Raw genomic sequence first — 18,721 nt, forward strand, 5'->3', positions numbered from 1 at the left:
ACTGTTGGTGTAGGTCCTAGTGGATTCTGCTGTGAAGTGCCCAGGTGATGCACATCGTGGAGTTCAGTAGGAGACACTGACAGAGCACTCAGCCTGCAGGGCAAGTAAGGATTACTGCTGAGGGAGAGAATACTGTCAATGAGCCTTGTATGCCCATCCATACAGCAGGCTATTTTATTTTAAAACAGTTCTTTCCAGCAGCAGTACCAGGCTCCCATACCACATACATCTCCTTGTGCACAGAAGGTCAGACTGCCTTCAGAACGGGGGGAAAAAAAGGAAAACAAACTAGAGGGAAGGCCTTGGGCCCCAGCTAAATATTTCATTAAAATGAGAACTGGTCTTGCATGTGTTCTCTTTAAAACCTCCCAAAGGACAAATCTGTCAGGGTATGTCTACATAGTTAGGAGCATCCAGTAACACAACTATTCCTCCCACTCTCCGAGACAGCCTGACACGAGCCAGCTCCAGTGCAGAAGCTGAGTAAATATTCTCTGCTGGTGCCAAGGCTGAGCTAACACAGGTTGTGTCTCAACAGGCCTTATTAGCTCAGGCTCATTACTGTAATAACAGGGCTCCGTGGCTGCTGTGCCGCAGCTGGCTCCGTGTGCCGGGCCCGCGCGAGGAGCAGCGCTCCAGGACGCGCTCCTGGCAGTGCAGACATGCCGTCAGCGTGTTCCTCCTCTTCTTCCCGGAGCTCTTCTCATTCCATTTCAAGCCGGCAGCTGCTCCTCTCAAAAAGCTGTCCTGGCACACAAGGCCATTTGAAAAGCAGTGGGTTAGTGGAAGGTTGTGAAGTGCTGGCTGGCGAGCACAAAGCGCGACCTTAGGCAAGGATCGCGCAGGTACACGGCTTCCACTTCCCTCTTCCATCGCCTCTTAGCAGAGAAAGTGTGACAGTAAATGACACACCGAGCACTGGAGGAGGACTTTAAAAAAAACAGCAATCTGCTTTCTAATCAAAAGTTGAGAACTCTCCCTTTTCTTTTATATGAATGGGTAAGTCTTGTACTATCCTAGTTGTGACTCAGTAAACACAATTTATCTGCTTTTACCCTCAGCTGCACTCCTGGACAAACAACCTCCTGTTTAGCTGGAGTGCGCAGTCAGAGCTCCATGGGCTCACAAAACCCACTTCAAAGAACACAACAAGAACAGAAAAATGGCTTTTTAAATCCTACTGCTGTACAGGCACAGGACCAGCATGGCAGCTCAGATAGCAGTATCAGACTAAATAAATACTAAGACTAAAGAAAGTCTCAGGCAAAGCTCCTACAGACCACAACTGGAGAGGAGATCTGGGATCTGCACCTTCCACATAAGCTCCCTGCAGTTGTAGTTCTCAGGTGAGTAAGAGAGCAGCAGAGAGGCACAAACATTATGTGTCAAAACCATAATTTGCAATTTACACCTACACACAAAGATGAAGAAAATTATTCTAAATTATTTTGCATTCTTTATTTATTAAATTATTTCAGGTTTTATTTCAACTGACATTTTTAGGTGTTGCTTCATAATGATGGAGCCAAGAAACCGTCTGCTTTTGTGTGTTCAAAATAGATAGTCACACATGGAGGTAATAACCTTAGGCCAGGGGAGATTTCCTTGGCACTCAGAGGGTTTTTAATATTGAAATTTTGCATATTGCCATGGAAAGTTTCTACTAACCATGAGGGAACTCTTTTTAAGTGGTAGGGTAAACTATTTGCCTGAGTAGAAGTTGGAGAGATTTCATTCAAGCATATTCAGTTGGTTCTCATTATGAACAACTTAATGTTTAATTGAATTTTTTTTTTATATTTGCTTCCCAACTTTTAAGAAAATATACATACTTGCTTTTTGAGACACATTTTGGTATGCAATATTACTTGCACTGCAAGATTTGCATTTTGATTTATTGAAGCAAACGAGGTTTAAAAACCCTGACTTTTCTTATTATAATGGGAACATCCTCTCAATCAATTCAATGTGATGATAAATACACGTCTTTCAGTAAAGTACTTACCTAACCTTCAATGTACTTTGTTCTTACCTGGATTGATTCCAAAATACACATTTTAAGTGAACTATGCTGTAATGCCCTCTGCTGGTACTGATCTGGTAAAAACACTCTAAATTTCCTTTGTAGTTCATTTAAAAAGGTACAAAAATGGTATGAAGACCTTGGGCTCTAACCACCATAAACTTCTATCAGTACCCTAGGCTGAGTATAGACTCCTAGAAGATATTTTTAAAATAAAACTAAACAAGTTGACCTTAAAAAATTCCAAATTTGACATAAACTTTTCACAAAGTTGCCAAGAGCTTCAAGATTTCTCAAGAAAGGATATTTCTAAATTTTCAAAATTTAGTGAAAAATTCCATAGTTAAAGGAATTAACTGTTAAAGAGCATCAACTGACATTCATTTAACTTCAAAAACTTGATACTGCATTAAGAAATCAAGCCTGAAAATTTTACCATAGTGGTAATGTTAGATTTCAGAAAGTTTTTGGCTTATATTGTACCAATCCAACACATGGTAATATCCACAGGCTGAAGCCACCCTAAGTAAGGAAATGAATATATGCACTAGGATTTACATTGTAACTTTGGTTGATATTTTAAATGTCTTTAAAAATAAAAAAAAAAAAAATGGGAATGACAACTCAGTTAAGTACAGACAATCCTGCTTCAATACTTTTATGGCATGAATACATGGAAAAAAGGAAATACTGAAAAATCAACTTAAGTTTTTCCCTGCTCAACTTATTGCTGCCTGACAGAAGGCTTAGTGAGAAGCTACCCATTCCCAAGGAGTTAATTAGTACCTTCTGTGAATAAATACCAAACACACCAACATCTTATATGCAGCAAGATTAAACAAGTAATGTTTTTTAAAGTTCCGCAGCCTTTGAAGTATGCTGGGTTAAAATTGCCTTAATTAGATAGCATAATGCTAAAAATAAGGTTAGGGCATTCTTGTTTTTGTCTTCCTTTTCTCTCTGAACACAGAGTAAAAATTATAAGCCTGGCTCAAATTTGGCATCACAGAAACATGAATGAGATTTTCAGAAGTGCATTGAGGAGGGAGATATTCAACTGCCACTGACAGAACTCCCCTTGGTATTTTTGATAATTCTACCCTTAACCCTTTATAAAGAATCCCTTGAAAGAGATTTTTGCTTGAAGCCATGAATCTGCCCATCAGATAAGCATGGCGAATCACCAATTAACAGGAGACATGAAGGATTCTCTTGATTACAGTTTGGACAAGCATTGCTCTGGAGAGCTGCTGCTTTTGCTCAAAATCAGCCTGTCTCCTCCATGTTTGAGCATGCTTCACAATCAGAACCCAGAGAATTTTAGTGCAACAGAAACATGGGCTTGATTGGCCCAAAATTATAATTTTATTGTTAAGGTAAAATCTTATTGTCGTGTCACATCATTTCATATGGCAAAAGCTGGCATCTGAAATGATGCTCTGCTTTTGTGGGACACAATAACGTTGGAAACAAATGATGAATACATGCAACGTGGTAATAAACACGTTAAAGGCAAACATTTGCACTCAAGACTATTGTGTAGATTCAGCCCAATCCTTAGAGGATTTCAGGTTCTTGGATCTGCCATGTCCTAAGCTGGCAGTAGCTTGAGGTGACAACCCCACTGTCTGAGAGCAGGTGTGGGAGGCATTCCTGCCACTTTCCAGATACGTAGGAAAAGCTGGAATCCATCTGTTTTCTTCCCCAACATTTTTAATGATTTGCTGTACTGATTAACTATATTATTTAAGTCACAGCGAAGACAAGAGTAGAGACAAGTTTGAAATAGCATGACAAAGTTCTTTTTGAAATCTACTTTGTTATGATAAATATTGTAGTGACTTTTATTTCATCTTTTTGGGTTTATGTTTGAAACTTAACTTATTAACTCCAGGAAGCAGTTACATCAGTGATCAGATTTCCTATCAATGAAATAATGTGATGCCTAGGTAGCCTGTGAAAAATTTGCTTTATTGCTACTCTGGAAGATACTGCAAAATGTAGTCTAGAAAAGTAAGATTTATGAATTTTCTCTTATCTCTACTCTCCTCTGTAAAAGACTGTATTACAGGTAACCCTAGTTCCATTTATATGTAAACATTTCCTACTTAAGAGGTTTGTATTGTGTGCAGTGGTTGAAACAAGACATGCTGAAGAAACAGCCTATTCTTTTACTACCCACTGGAATCAGAAAAAAACTATTTATTTGACGCTGAATTCTCACTTAAATGGCAGAGAGACTGAGGACCACTGTGAAAAATCCTTGTTACAGACATGAGAGGACTACACAAAAACAGATCGGTGCAAAATTTTAACAACATAAATAAACATCCTCCTCAAATGCTCCCATGCCTGTCATGATGCTACACAAAGCACAGGTCTAGTTCTGAATAACAGTAAAAGAAACCTGTCTTGGTGTGAACTTTACTGTTCCAATGATGGCAGCCATTCCCATGGCACAACAATATTCCCTGTTTCTCACAATCACACGCTAACAGCAACAGGCAGAGGGGAGCACAGAAAAGCCTCAGTGCTCTATTGCCAAGCACATGACAACCCCCTAAGTCTGACTGAGATTCCATGGCCTTAAAGTGGGTCCAGAAAATCCAGCAAATCCAAAATCCTTATGTTCTGTCTGCTCATCCTTGCCATCTGAAACACTGCCATGTCCAAATAAGAACACAACAGCTCTACCTCCCGAGGCCTGAGGTCATGAGTTGTGGGGTAACGTCAGTCTTGTTTCTGTCATATCCTGGAAAACCAGGAGCAATGTATTTGCACCCACAGGAAAAAAAGAAATAGCAACAGATAAATAGCTTTTTGGGCACATTTATGCCTATCTGTTAGCAAGGTTAGTAAGACTTTAAATAGATTTTCTACTTTTGAAATCAGGCAGCAGCTTCTGGAAGTGATATTTACAAACAAATTATTAGTACAAACAATGTCTAATAAAACAGTACTGAAGAGTCAAGGGAAGAAATGGAATTTTCATTTCTTGATCCCTGCAAATTACGATAAGGTGCTTTACTGGAAGCCTTAGGCAAATACCAGTGTGTCTTATGGAGCCCAGCAGAGGGGTTAAATTGGCGAAATTTAAATGCCTTTTATCACAATTAATCAAGTGGTCCTTTTTTTTTTATCATAGATGTCACAAATTGAATTATAGTAGACAATATATTATTTATGAGATGAACAGCAGTGTTTTTAAAATGTTATATATTATAATGGATTTAAAAGGTTTTATCTATCTCTGTAAGTATAACCATGCCACAGCTTGCAAGTGATTCTTTTCTATTCTGTTGACAAAAATGAACATAGATCCAAAACATGATAGCCCATACCCACAAAATGGGAATGAATTACTCCTTTGTCACCCCTTCAGTTTGTGGTTTACAGACTACAGCACGGGCTGATTATATTGATGTGCCTAATTATGAAAGTTAGGGGAATTTTCATTTCTTTCACTGATGTCTTCAGTTGATTACAAGTGAGATTGGAAAACATCTTTTAATGAAATATGCAGCATAGAGTTGTACTAAATCCAATCATACATTGCTCAGCAAAGCTGCAAACAAAATGAAACAAATACAAATCCTCAAATATTTCAATGAAATGAGTAATTAACAGTTTTCTAGTATGGAGCTTCATGAAGTAAAAAGAATAAATCTCATAAAATAAAGGCAAGACACTAACAACCCAATTTCATGCAGAATTCCAACTCCTGAAAGGTCTGAAGCCTCAGGCACTTAGAATTTACTGTTCTCATTCACAGGAATGATTTGCAGAGCTAAATGAATATTTTAGGGTTTTTTCTTTGAGTCAAATGATCCATCTGTTTACTAAAACAATTCACTGCAGAGTCAAAGAGGTCATTTCAGGGTAAAACCTCCATCTTAGCAAAGGGTAAACCAAACAGGGTGTCAAGCTGAACTATTTGAAGTATAAAGTAACATAAGATAACATTTTGGTGTCAATCTGATGGTCAGGTTGTATGATCTATCTGCTCCGGCATTTTTAAGATGGAGATATAAAAAATAATTTTTTTGGAAGGCATTAAATTTATATTTCTATGGCATTATCCCAGTTTTACACTGCTCAGTAGTGTTGATAATGAACATTATTTGTAAAAATGCACATACTCTCCAACTTACAGCCACACCACCACACAAGGGAGTGTTTCCAGTAGGTTATAAATTCGTAAGTTGAATCAAGGCAAGAGCCACACAATATTTTCATCTTATTCAGTGAGAGAAGATGAATGGCAGAAGATGAATGGAAGAATGAGAATGAGAGATACTATTTATTTCAAATTCTCAATTTGCAGTAAAATTGCCATGTTTTATGTGGGACTTATGTGGTAAGGGAAAAAGAATATAATAAATTCAGTAGGAATACATTTGTCTGAACTGAAACTATACCATATCTCCTAATTTTAGCATTACCAAAAATTTCAGTGGTGTTAGATTTTACAACACAGCTTCTACTATAAAAGGGCAAACTCCCTATAAATGTCTGTATTCTCAAAATTAGAATAAATTTTTTCTTCCTAAAATAGAAAAGATAATAGACTACTTGCCATGATTCTTCAAATACCATCATCATTACCAAAAGTTATCAGAATTTATAGAAAATAAAATCTCTTTTCAGTGAGGTGATTCCCTCCAGTTGTGGTGCTTCTTTCTGCTAATCCTTGCATTGCAAACAGGCAGGTGTAAACACTGTATTAGATCACAATATTCTGAGTTGGAGGAGTCCCACAAGGATCAAGTCCAGCTCTTAATGGCCCATATGGAGATCAAACCCACAACAGTACAGAGTCTAGTGGAGGAAAACAAATTAAGCACTGCATTGACAGTATTGTGTATAATCTTCCAACTTAAAACCTTATCTGATGGGTAGAAATGGGTACAAGTACAGCTCTGGGTCCCAGTCAGAGTTTATTGATGCATTTGCATCATCACACACAGTACAGCTCTGTGGACCCCAGGGCCTATTCTGGTTAACCCAAATTTCCTTCCCATGAACATAAATATCGGTCATCACCTCCATCACAAAATTCCAGGATCATTTGTTTTACTTGTATGTTTTTCAAAAGGTTTTTTCTAAAGCCACAGTGGAAACTTGTAGAGGTTTGTTTTTTTGGTTGCTGCAAACTCTGTGAAGAAGCAATGAAACTTTTAACTAAGAGTTCTGAACTTGAGTGGTTTGGCTGAATCATGGATCATCTGATTGGATCACCTGAAACAAGCAGCTCACCTTCCAGAAAATTCTGCAACAGTTGTTTGTACACAATTAATTAGAAACTGAAGTGGCTATAAGAAAGGGATGGGCTAATTACTCTGCAGTTTCCTGTAACACCGTAACAATTCTACTATTATGCGAAGGACAAACAATTTCTTTTCCTAGCCAGAAGTTTTGCAGTACAAGAGGAAATTGCTCAAGCCATAGCAAAGGACTTCTATTGACTCTTACACGTACAAAATGTGTGCACTCCTCTTTGACTCTTTTGTCTTTTACTCATTTATTTGTTTCAGAAGGAAATCATGAGCTCTCTGTGCAATTGTCCTAATTGGAACAATGAGGGAGGGGAGGGGAGGGAGGAAGGGAGGAAGGGAGGAAGGGAGAGAGGGAGGAAGGGAGGGAGGGAGGCAGGCAGGCAGGCAGGAAGGAAGGAAGGCAGGCAGGAAGGAAGGAAGGCAGGAAGGAAGGCAGGCAGGAAGGAAGGCAGGAAGGAGGGCAGGAAGGAGGGCAGGCAGACAGGAAGGAAGGAAGGCAGGAAGGAAGGCAGGAAGGCAGGAAGGCAGGAAGGAAGGAAGGCAGGAAGGAAGGAAGGAAGGCAGGAAGGAAGGAAGGAAGGAAGGCAGGCAGGAAGGCAGGCAGGAAGGCAGGCAGGAAGGCAGGAAGGCAGGAAGGAAGGAAGGCAGGAAGGAAGGCAGGAAGGCAGGCAGGCAGGCAGGCAGGCAGGCAGGAAGGCAGGCAGGAAGGCAGGAAGGCAGGCAGGAAGGCAGGCAGGAAGGCAGGCAGGCAGGCAGGCAGGCAGGAAGGAAGGCAGGCAGGCAGGCAGGCAGGAAGGAAGGCAGGCAGGAAGGCAGGCAGGAAGGAAGGCAGGCAGGAAGGCAGGAAGGCAGGAAGGCAGGAAGGCAGGAAGGAAGGCAGGAAGGAAGGCAGGAAGGAAGGCAGGAAGGAAGGCAGGAAGGAAGGCAGGAAGGCAGGAAGGAAGGCAGGAAGGCAGGAAGGCAGGAAGGCAGGAAGGAAGGCAGGAAGGCAGGAAGGCAGGAAGGCAGGAAGGCAGGAAGGCAGGAAGGCAGGAAGGCAGGAAGGAAGGAAGGAAGGAAGGAAGGAAGGAAGGAAGGAAGGAAGGAAGGAAGGAAGGAAGGAAGGAAGGAAGGAAGGAAGGAAGGAAGGAAGGAAGGAAGGAAGGAAGGAAGGAAGGAAGGAAGGAAGGAAGGAAGGAAGGAGTCTCTGTGTCTCTTCTGGCTATGAAAACCACAAGAGTTCCCTGTGTTCTGCCATGTTCTGTACCTACATATGAAGTGTGAAGACAATGATGATGGTAAGGACTTGATTCTTGCTTTTATCTGTTTGCAAATCTCTCTTGAGTTTTAACACCCAGACAAGTGTTTATCCTTATGTCTTGCTTTCAAAGCCACAGATAGATTCCCAGAAAGGTCTTTAGATAAACAGTAAAAGTGCTGAATGTTGTGAAAACATATGTGTTTCTTCTTTCAGATCCATTCCTTTGTATACTTTTTATTAGTTTTGAGGTTATTACACACACTGGCTAGAGATAAGCTAGATTTAATCTCATAAGAAAACAGATGCCATCTCTAAAATGATTTAAACCATACAGGTGCTTTATATTAATCAAATTCTATTTTGCTTTGAGTATAACTATGTCAATTGAGGTACTTATCTGTTCACATTCTGTTCAAATAAATTACTGCTAATCATGTTTGAGGGCATGTTTAAGAGTTTTTAGACTGGTAATAGATATTACATCTTTTTGAAACTATCATAAATATTATACTCTAACAGCTATAGTACATCTGGATAACGTTCACTGAATTGAATTGATTCATAATCCTTGCTACCAACTGTGCTGCAGTAACCAGACCTAAAAGAATGTTATTATTAGACTGTGCAGAGTACACTTGGACTATACAGTAAATATTTTTGAGGTGGGTACCACAGCCTCACCCATTTGACAATCACTGTATATTCTCATATCTCAGTTGTTAAGTATTTATTGCAAAATTGTGACCTGTGCTATACATTCAGACTTGCTGTGGGAGTAGGCTGTTAGCAGGAGAAGCAAAAGAACCAAAGATATGATTTTCATTTCTCACTGGGAAACACAGTTTTAAACTGTGGGAGCACAGAAGCGTTCAAATTTATTTAAGTGAAAAAATCAATTTTTCTTTTGACTGAAAACACAAAGGTTTTCATGTGAGGTACTTCCACTGAGCTGTAACCCTGCTGTTTTAATATCACCAACTAAATTATTTTCAGAATGGAAAGATAATCAAGTTGAGACTAACAAAAGTCTCAAGTCTCAAGTCTTTGCAAGTGGCAAAGAACACAATGGAAAAGATCCAGTGTGATTTGGTTGATGTCCTAAGGTAGGTCCATACAAAGTGCTCACTGAGAGAAGGGAGTAGGTGATGGAAAAAGGATTCGGAATACTTGGCCATGAATTTCAGAATTACCATTAGGAGATAAGGGGAAAAGTGAGAGAGGGGAAATGAGAGAACTAATACTGAAGACAGTTCAGTGAGAATATATTGAAGGAAACCAGGGAACAGGCAGATGCAGAAGTTGAGAAAAAGTGACAGCCATGCTCTAATGAGAAGTGGAAAGGATTAGAATGGCTTCAGTAAGTCTAGCAGCACAGCATTAACCCTGAGAAACCTAATGACATTTGGGAACTTAAACAAGGCCTCATATCTAGTCTGGATGCTATCAAGGCAAATGAAAATCTTTAGCAGCAGCAGCACCACTTGAGTTCTTATTCCAATGTTATGACAGTTACTGTTCATCAAAAGGCTGCACTGTTGAGAGGAGGACTGGCTTATGCATTAAATATCTGAATAGAAAAAACCCCCTCATCCTCTGAGCATACAGGAATTCCTATCCCTTTCTAAATAATACTCTCCTCCTTATTTTCTTTGACAGGAGTGAAAATGTCCAGTGTTTGACAGCGACTGAGCCTTAAGAATTGTCTCCAATCATCACTGTCTTTCTGCTTTCCTCTTGGCTGCCTATCTCGTGAAATGTGATTTCCCAAGCCCAGTGCCAGCCACCAGTGTTCTTCAATCAAATTTTTCATAGAGACTCACAAATGTCACATCAACCAGTCCAGCACCTCATTATAAAACAGAGGGTGAAACATTGGGAAAAGAAAGCAAACAGAAAAGAAAAATGTAAATAGCATCACTTCTTGGTTACCAGGTGCATTTTATCTTATCTCTCTCTGTCTCCCAGGCTGTAAATTCCTTAGGGATAAAGGCTGCTTTAACAAGTGCCTTTTCCAATGTTTATCACAGCATCATGCATGTGTTCTAGCACAGTGACAAATCTGTCACAGAGCTACTTTTCAGCTATTGTGTGTTATCTTTTGCAATACTACTTTGAGATTATTAATTATTATATCACATGATTTCTGTTTTGCCATGGCAAAACAAAAATCAATAAATTTTTATTTCATTGTCCTCTTTCTAAGAGATTTGTGTCAAGCCTAGCTTCTCATTAGCCTGAAACATGAGGCAATGAATGAATAAAATAAGTATTCAATTTGTTCACTCTCACCTTATTTATGCTGAGATTTGCTGCAGCTTTGTTAAATTTCACCGTACTGGTCAGATTACATGAGGTTTAGCAAACTGAACTCCCTTTATACAAAACTGTGTTTCTAAATTTTAACATTTAAACATTTAAACATTAATTTCTAAATTTAAACATATCTAAAAGCTGTCTTAAAGTCAGGACTTGCCATAGAGCCCTGCATTCTGAGCAATACTGTTCACCTATTAGTCAACAGCAGACATTTGAAGCATCTGTACTTTTATGTCTCCATCCAATTTCTTCTTGGTTGTATTCCTGCATAACCTTTTCACTTTAAGTGTGCTGATTTCAGGTGATTTGAATGTAATTTAATTCCAAATTCATGGCATATTGGCCGTTTTTATCCAAGCCCTGTCTAACACTTGTCCTTGGGGCAAAGGTGTGTGGGTGAGCACTTTCTTTGCACTGTTTATAGCCCAAATTTGCATTTTTTTCCTCCACCTAACAGGAACTGAAACTAAAGGAGGAATTTGCCATTTTTACTTCTTTTGGTACAGTGATCTTTTACACTTTCTATTCATATTCTAAGATTTCAGTTGTAATATTTCTCAATTAATTTATTTTCTGTGGTTTCATAAACTGTTTTTTTTTACTATCTCAGTGGAGTGGGTAGGTTGTATAAGTAAAAATAATTTTTCCTTATGGCTTAATACAAATGGTGAAAAAGGATGGTTTATGGTGTGGGATTAACCCTGAGAGATCCCAGCTGAAGAAGGTAAACTCCAATCTAATTTTACACGAGCATCTACATATATAAAGTGGAATTGAAATTTGCATACAAGCCTAACAGTGCACTCACAAAACTACATGTTAATGCATGTTTTATTCCTTCAGGTAAACCACTGCATGTTCACATTAGGACTGTGTGACAACAGGCTTATATTCATATGGCTTATATTCAGGGAATGAGAGCAATATTTCACATTTGAGCTAACAAGACACAGGAGAGCTGTTCAACAGCACTCAGCCTCTTATTTCTCATGTACAGACTTCATAGTTGCTGGTATTAAGAGCAGAGCTGACCCCAAAGCCTGAGTGAGCTGACAAGCAATGCCACTTGTGTCACTCCATTTCCTTGGAGAGGAAATGGGTGTGCTATTGCATAACTTCCCTCTTCATCCATGTGGAACAGAGTTATGTATCTGTGCCACCGTTTTGTGGCCAGGCCTAGAAAGAAAGTACACACCTTCTTATGTGTGCCAGAACATGGCCATACACTCTCAAGTGATAAATTTAGCAGGGAATTTGAGGCTATGCATTTTTTTTTTCCTTCCCAAACCTCAGGTTTTAGAATCCTAGCTCTTCTAAAGCTACTTTAAATGAAAAGTGCCGCTGTTAAGCGGGACTTCTACTGCTTGCCAAAACCAGGAGGACTGTGGTTATTGATTACTTCAAAGAACTGATTTGGCACCAGCTGCAGGCTACTGAGAAATAGCACAAATGCTACCAATGGCTTATTTTGTTAGAGTTTGGTGGGTTATTTTCTTAGATGCTGCGTGTGAAAGATTTATGCAGCTTAAAGGAGAGAGCTGAGATTTCCTCTCCTCTGGTGTGGGGAATTTCAGCCAGGGAGTTAGTGTGGGATAAAACAGGCTCTCCAGTCAGGTTTTTCCCAGTAATTGCCATGAGGAAGCAAGGACTCTCTAGAATCTACATTTTGCTGTACATCCCCAGTGCGGAAGGGGTAAAGCAAAGGTAACGCTCATTTAACAAGGATCCATGCCTATGAATAACATTTTCTCCCTCTGACTGAATTCCAGGTCATAACATACGTGACAGAAATATATCCATTTATCACAGGATGAAATGCTACACCTAACCTATAATCACTGGTAGGCTTACTTTTTAAAACTCTCCATTTTGTATTGATATAAAGACATTTTCCCTCTAAAATGAAAGAAGACTAAAGAGATCATGCTGAGGAAATGATGCAAATTTAACAAAGTCCATACAAACCAATTAGTTTCAAGGTCAGAGGTGACATATTTTCTAATTAATACCAGTTTAAGCTTCTATTTATGAACCTATGAATAAATACACCCTCACAGGAACAAGTATGAAAGGCAGAATATCTACAGAGGAGGATCAGGTTAATTTTTGTACTTCTATATTATACTAATAAATAGTAACCCCCAAAGAACAGCTTATTGATGATTCACAGAATTTCTATCATTGCCCTGTATTTATGAGTTTACAGAGGAGTTACAGACTCAAAATTTGTAAAGACTACGGACATAATGGCTAGATCCCTGGGGAGCCTTAACACAGAGCCTTTGATTCAGGATATACTACAGCAAGCCTTCATTTGGGGGCATTCCTTGTGTCCACAGTAGCACCACCTGCCTTAGAATGGCTGCTTTGAGCCAGCTCTCCCCCAGAGCAGGCAGTCAACTACTGCTTTCCAGGGCATTACTGCCTCTAATAGCCATGCACTACTTTTTCCCAAATTCCACAGCATCCATTCATTTGGGAATCTGTGGCAAGCTGGACTGAGGCCAGAGAGTAGTCCCCCTGCTTCTGGCAGAATGGCCATCCACAAACCTGCTGCTTTGAGCAGGATTAGTAGAGGTGTGTGGAAATTGCCCTCATGGCTTCAAAAGGAACTTGCAACTCTCTCTTTTTTACTGTTCAGGAAAAAAATAAAAAGAATGAACAAAGCCTGAAGTATTTGGTGGCTGAATATGATGTTCTTGAATTTTTCTCTTTGCTGCTAAATAATGTAATCAGTTCCATGAGAAGAATTTTAAAAAGGAAAACTTCAATATCTCAACCCTGCTCCTATTAAATCACTGTATTTTTATTTTCTCTTTTTACCCTCTTCAGAATTTTTTTCACTCATCTAGTATGTTTTGATTTTGATAATCACCATTTCAAAGGAAAAGTTGTTTTACTAAACAATGATTCCCATTTCACACATTAACTTTCCTGCCAAAGAATTTGATTTTGCACCAGCTACCATCCCTGTAGGAAGGCTATGCCAGAATTTTACTCCTCTGATGCACAAACGCATTTTTCTAATTTATAAGTCAATTTTTGGTCATTTTATGCTTTCTTAGCACTGAGCCAACATCATCTTTATGTTTGATCATTACCTTCTTTTTCTCTGATGTATGCTTTTGGGAACAAACCTTCTCCTTCAACTTTGTTTCTGCATCACTGTTTACCAGTTGTCATCTTGTGATTGATATGTACACTCAGGTGTTTTTCCTTTATCATTTCACAATCATCAATTCTCAAATTTGTGGTAAATAATCTAAGCCCTTTACATTATGACCTTATTCTTCACATACTCAGTCTCACTTCAGTTTTAGTAGTCCTTATGGTCAACACAAATTTCCCTAAATGTCTTTCTGATATCCTTCTCTATTTATGACATCTCCAAATCTTGCCATACATATGTCATATTCTTATACAATGATGGTTAGGAAAAAAAGCAATCTAGGACAGAGGAAAGACAAGTTTTTGAAAGATAACTACACTGTTACTTCACTTCAGCTTCAATATTTCTATAGTTCACCCTTCAGCATCACCTTTTGATTTCCTTACTCAACTTACTGACATTTATACTAATTTCAGTCTTCTGCAGTGCACTTTAATTTTTTGTTTATGCTGAATTAAAAAAAAAAAATTGTACCCAAGATCAGGTATAGAGTTTCTGCTTTTCTTTCATCTCAAGGAATCCGTTATCAAAGAAAAATATGGCATCTCATAATTTGTCTTCACAGTCATCAAGTATATAAAATCTTATTGCACTTTCCTTTTCCCCCCACCCTCCCTTTGTCAGTCATAGATATGAATCTCATTTAGCAAGACAGTGATCACAGTGCTTTTCACAGTAAAAATCCAGTGATCACAGTTTTTTTCACAGTAAAAATCTACGTCTCTGTCAACTCACATGGTAGTCTTTTTTCTTGGACCATAGTCTAAACACAAGCCATGCAAACCCAGTTTCTCTTCAGTTTAGACCCAGTCCTACCAGTGCACAGATTGGAATGTATCAGGCAAGTGTGGGGAACCAAAAGACACCTCCCACCTTGAGTTCCAGTTTCCTGCCAAACCTTCCACACATTCCCCGGTCTTCTACCACCATGTTCTTTCTACTTTAGTTTTTTACCTCCCTCAGAGAACCTCAAGCCCATGTCCACTCCCTCTGCCTCCATCAGAATTCCTAGTGTCCACCTCTCCTCCCAGGAACCTGCTCTGCATCTTCTGCATTTCACCACCTTGCCTCATGTTTCTGTACCCTCAGCTGCTGCAGCAAAGCACCTGTGGGAAGGGGAAAACTCGTGCCCCTCACCAAAACTTGGCTTCTAAACAGACTTTTACTCAGAATGAGCCTCTTTCATTTTCCAGGCATCCATTATAACATTTGTGGAGTCTGACAAAAAAAAAATAAAATAAAAAATTAAAAAAAAAAATCTGTTAAGTCTGTTTTTAATGTAAAAGAAGCTGAAAATGAAATATAAGATTCAGCTGAAGTATTCTTTCCAAATTTGGTCTTTCCAGGAAGTTTGCTTTTCTTGTACCAGGTCCTTTTCAAGTCTTCAATCAAAGCCAGCATATCCAAAGGAATGAGCTGTAGCACGAGATGAGATCTCTTATTCATATTAATTAAAAATAAATCTGAAAAGTTTCAGAACAAAAAAAAAAATAGAAACAGAAAGGGTTGATAAAGAATCCTTCTCATGACTGCTATAGCTAAACAGCAAGATTTTTTCCCTCAACCCAAAAGCTTGTTTTTAGCACCCCCCAAAATTCTACAAGTATTCCAAGGCACCTTGTGGTCTTTGATAGATTCCGTAGGACAGTGGAACAGCTAAAGCTTCTGAAAAGGCCTGATCCTTTGGGAAACAAATAATCCATGTTTGCTTTGCCTGCCTGATTTTGTATTCTTGTGAAAGATGAGACTCCAAGAAAACTGCAGAGTAACACCCCCTCCCTACACACACATGCACTAAAACACTGCCACTGGCTTAGGGACCAATAGTCAGGAATAGAATAGGCCAATGGTTTTGGGGGCATCCCTTCCCTCGGAGCAGTTCCCACACTCAGATTCCTGTCAATGGAGGTGCCAGTGAAGCGTTACCAAAGTCCCCCAAACACTTTGTGAAGTGGGATCCGGCGGGACAATGGCAAAGTTCAGTGCTGGAAAGAGATAGGGTGCTGAATGCACAATGCCAAGCTTTGTCTGCGGGGGCTTCTGTCGAGGGAGAGGGCTACTTAATCTCCCCACTTGCCCTGGGGATTCTGGCTGTTTTCATGTGTCCTTTTTGAGAGCCTGTGAACTGTAGAATATAGGCTGGTAACAACTTTCTTTAGGACTGCCTCTGCAGAACCAAAAGCTGCCAACACAGAATACCAGCACAGTGGTGTTAATGAGCACAAAGAAGACCTTTAACTGTTTTTACAGCTACCATGGCTAGAGTTTCATGTCATTCCTTGGTGAAGGAACTAATTCTTTGGCTTGTTTTATATGAGCCTAGCTTCTATCATGCTGCGGAGGATAGCCTCTTCACCCATTTTTTCTTTTGCTTTCCCTCTTTTTTGAATGATAATAAAGCCTGATGCATCTTTAATGAACTGTGGGACTTTCAGAGCTTTTCCCCCCTTCTTACTATAAGGTGTAGCAGTGCATATTTACTGAATGATAGAAAAAAGAAAAAAAAAAAAAATAAAATTATCAATTTGTTGAAGGATGAGTAGAAAATGCAAATTAAAATCACTGACATATTTAAACATTCAAGGATAAACTCCTGAAGTCACTGAAATTCCTGATGTCAAAATAGAATAAACAAATAATCTTTACTTCAGACATTTTCTAGTATTTCTATTGTTAGAAAAATAGTAACGGTTCATTTTATGTAATTTGGGCCCTTGGCTGTTTATTATCTATTACAAATGAAACTGCTATGACTGAGAAAGATATTGTAAAAGTGATACTATATATTAAAATGGATTCACAGTGCAAGCACAAAGACCCTAAAACCATAGAACAATATCAGAGACACCTTTTAGAGGAATGAATGACCTGAGGCAATTGAAGGAGTCCTATGTATAAACATAGCAACCCAAGGGCTTTCCACTGTCCAACCAAAAATGCTTTCTTTATTAGCTGCATACCACATTATGTGGACATAAAAAGTAGAAATCATTTTCACTTTAGGCTCTGTGACTGGTTCTCTCTGCATCAATCTATTGGCTGCACTTGTCAATTCACCCACAATAGTCTACATGAACATTTGTGTTTGACTGCTCTCTCCTTCCCTCCAGGTATCCAGACATCATGTGAAACCTTCATGTGCATATATCCACATTGGTCTCTGAATATCCTTTTGTTTCCTTTTTATCCTCCTTCACTTTTCCTTTCCCTTTCTACTTCACTCTGAAATTGTTCATTAAAAATTAAATAGATACAGCACAACTAAGGTTGAAGTGTTAATGAGCTACCCAGGGCAAAGGACGTGTTCAAAAGCTGCAGTGAGAAGCTTTTTGCAGCAGTTGCATAGGACAAAGAAGTACAGTTGTTCTTTGTACCTATATTAGCATATAAGTAAGTTTCATATCAAATAATAAATGGACCATAAGCAAGGGATTCCTATATATGCAAGCCCAAAATGCAGCTGTGTATTTCGAAGCTCACTAGCTTGCTGCTGTGTCTTTGTGAATGAATATACTTTATGGTCTCATGAGAAATCACAGATACTTGCTCATATAACCAAATCAAAACCAGGCTGATCAGACTGACTCCATGAGAAATGCATGTGGCAGTTAATCTGGAAGCATTAAATTAACTTTACTTTGAGTACTTTGGGGCTTTCTCTATCTAGAATCATTTACACTCCACTAACTTTTTATGTGGAAAGCTCAGCTGTGAAGCAAACCTGCTTTAACATATCCTGATGCCTCCTGAGACTCACCAGCAAGGTGAGAACTCATGCTGAGACACTGGCTTTACACCTGTATGTCACGAGCCAAATTCACAACCTATTTTAGTATATCATTGCACACTTCGCACATAACGGTGCGAGATGGTCAGTGAGGTCAATTAAATAATGTGGTTTAAGAAGAAAAAATGTCATTAATATAAAGCTGTAAAATTTTCCTTCTAGCATCATGGGATACAGATTTAGGTATTTAGCAAAAAGATAAACTGTGCATGGGATTTTACAGGTGACGGACTTTTGATTGGCATCAAACATTTACTGAGAACCAGAAGGTCATGCAAAACCAGCAGCTCAGTCCTGTTGTAGCAACTCAGATAAACTGTTCTGCTGAAGGATTTCTAAACCAAGTTCTACAGGGTCAATTTGCAAAGATGTGTTTATGCAGCCAGCCTGACAGATTAGTTTTTCCCTAGTAATTGTTGTCTCAAGTCAGGCACAAGCCAGTTGCTCTCATTTACTTTTTCCTAATGGTATTTTGAGCCAAACAAGTTCCTACGGAATGTTACGGACTGTTTCGAGGATGACTCCAGAATTCATAGCTAAGATAGCAATAATGTGAAGGATGCCAGCATTTAATTAGTCACAACCTCAAACAAAACAAAACAGAACAAAGCAAACCAGAATTTGTTGGGTTTTGAAGACAAGAGGAAACATGCAAACATGATTTAATGTAATAAACTTCTAATGAAAAACATGACATTTATTGTTCAACTTTCCAGGTAAGTGTAGGTTATCTAATCCATGCAAAAGCTGTTGGTTGAACCAGAAGAACAGGAGGGAAACATCTATTGTTTGGCTTCCACATGGGATAAAAAGTCACTAAAAACTATAAATGCAGTTTAGTGTCTTTGAAGTGCCATTATGCCACTGGGTTAGCTTATATCTGTCTGAGGAAAACGAACACAAAAAGATG

At 39.0% G+C, this 18,721-nt stretch overlaps 1 protein-coding gene and 1 long non-coding RNA gene across 11 annotated transcripts in view; one reads left to right on the top strand and one right to left on the bottom strand.

Moving 5' to 3' along the window:
• ROBO1 (roundabout guidance receptor 1) overlaps positions 1-18,721 on the bottom strand; it is a 686,064-nt gene that overhangs the window by 296,979 nt on the left and 370,364 nt on the right. The window lies entirely within an intron of this gene.
• Positions 8,198-14,502, top strand: LOC147654424 (uncharacterized). Its single transcript, XR_015285198.1, has 2 exons — positions 8,198-8,576; positions 10,196-14,502. It is a non-coding gene; the product is annotated as an uncharacterized LOC147654424 (long non-coding RNA).

This window comes from Cyanistes caeruleus, chromosome 3 (genome assembly GCF_971803275.1).
Source record: "Cyanistes caeruleus chromosome 3, bCyaCae1.hap1.1, whole genome shotgun sequence".
Lineage (NCBI taxonomy): Eukaryota > Metazoa > Chordata > Aves > Passeriformes > Paridae > Cyanistes > Cyanistes caeruleus.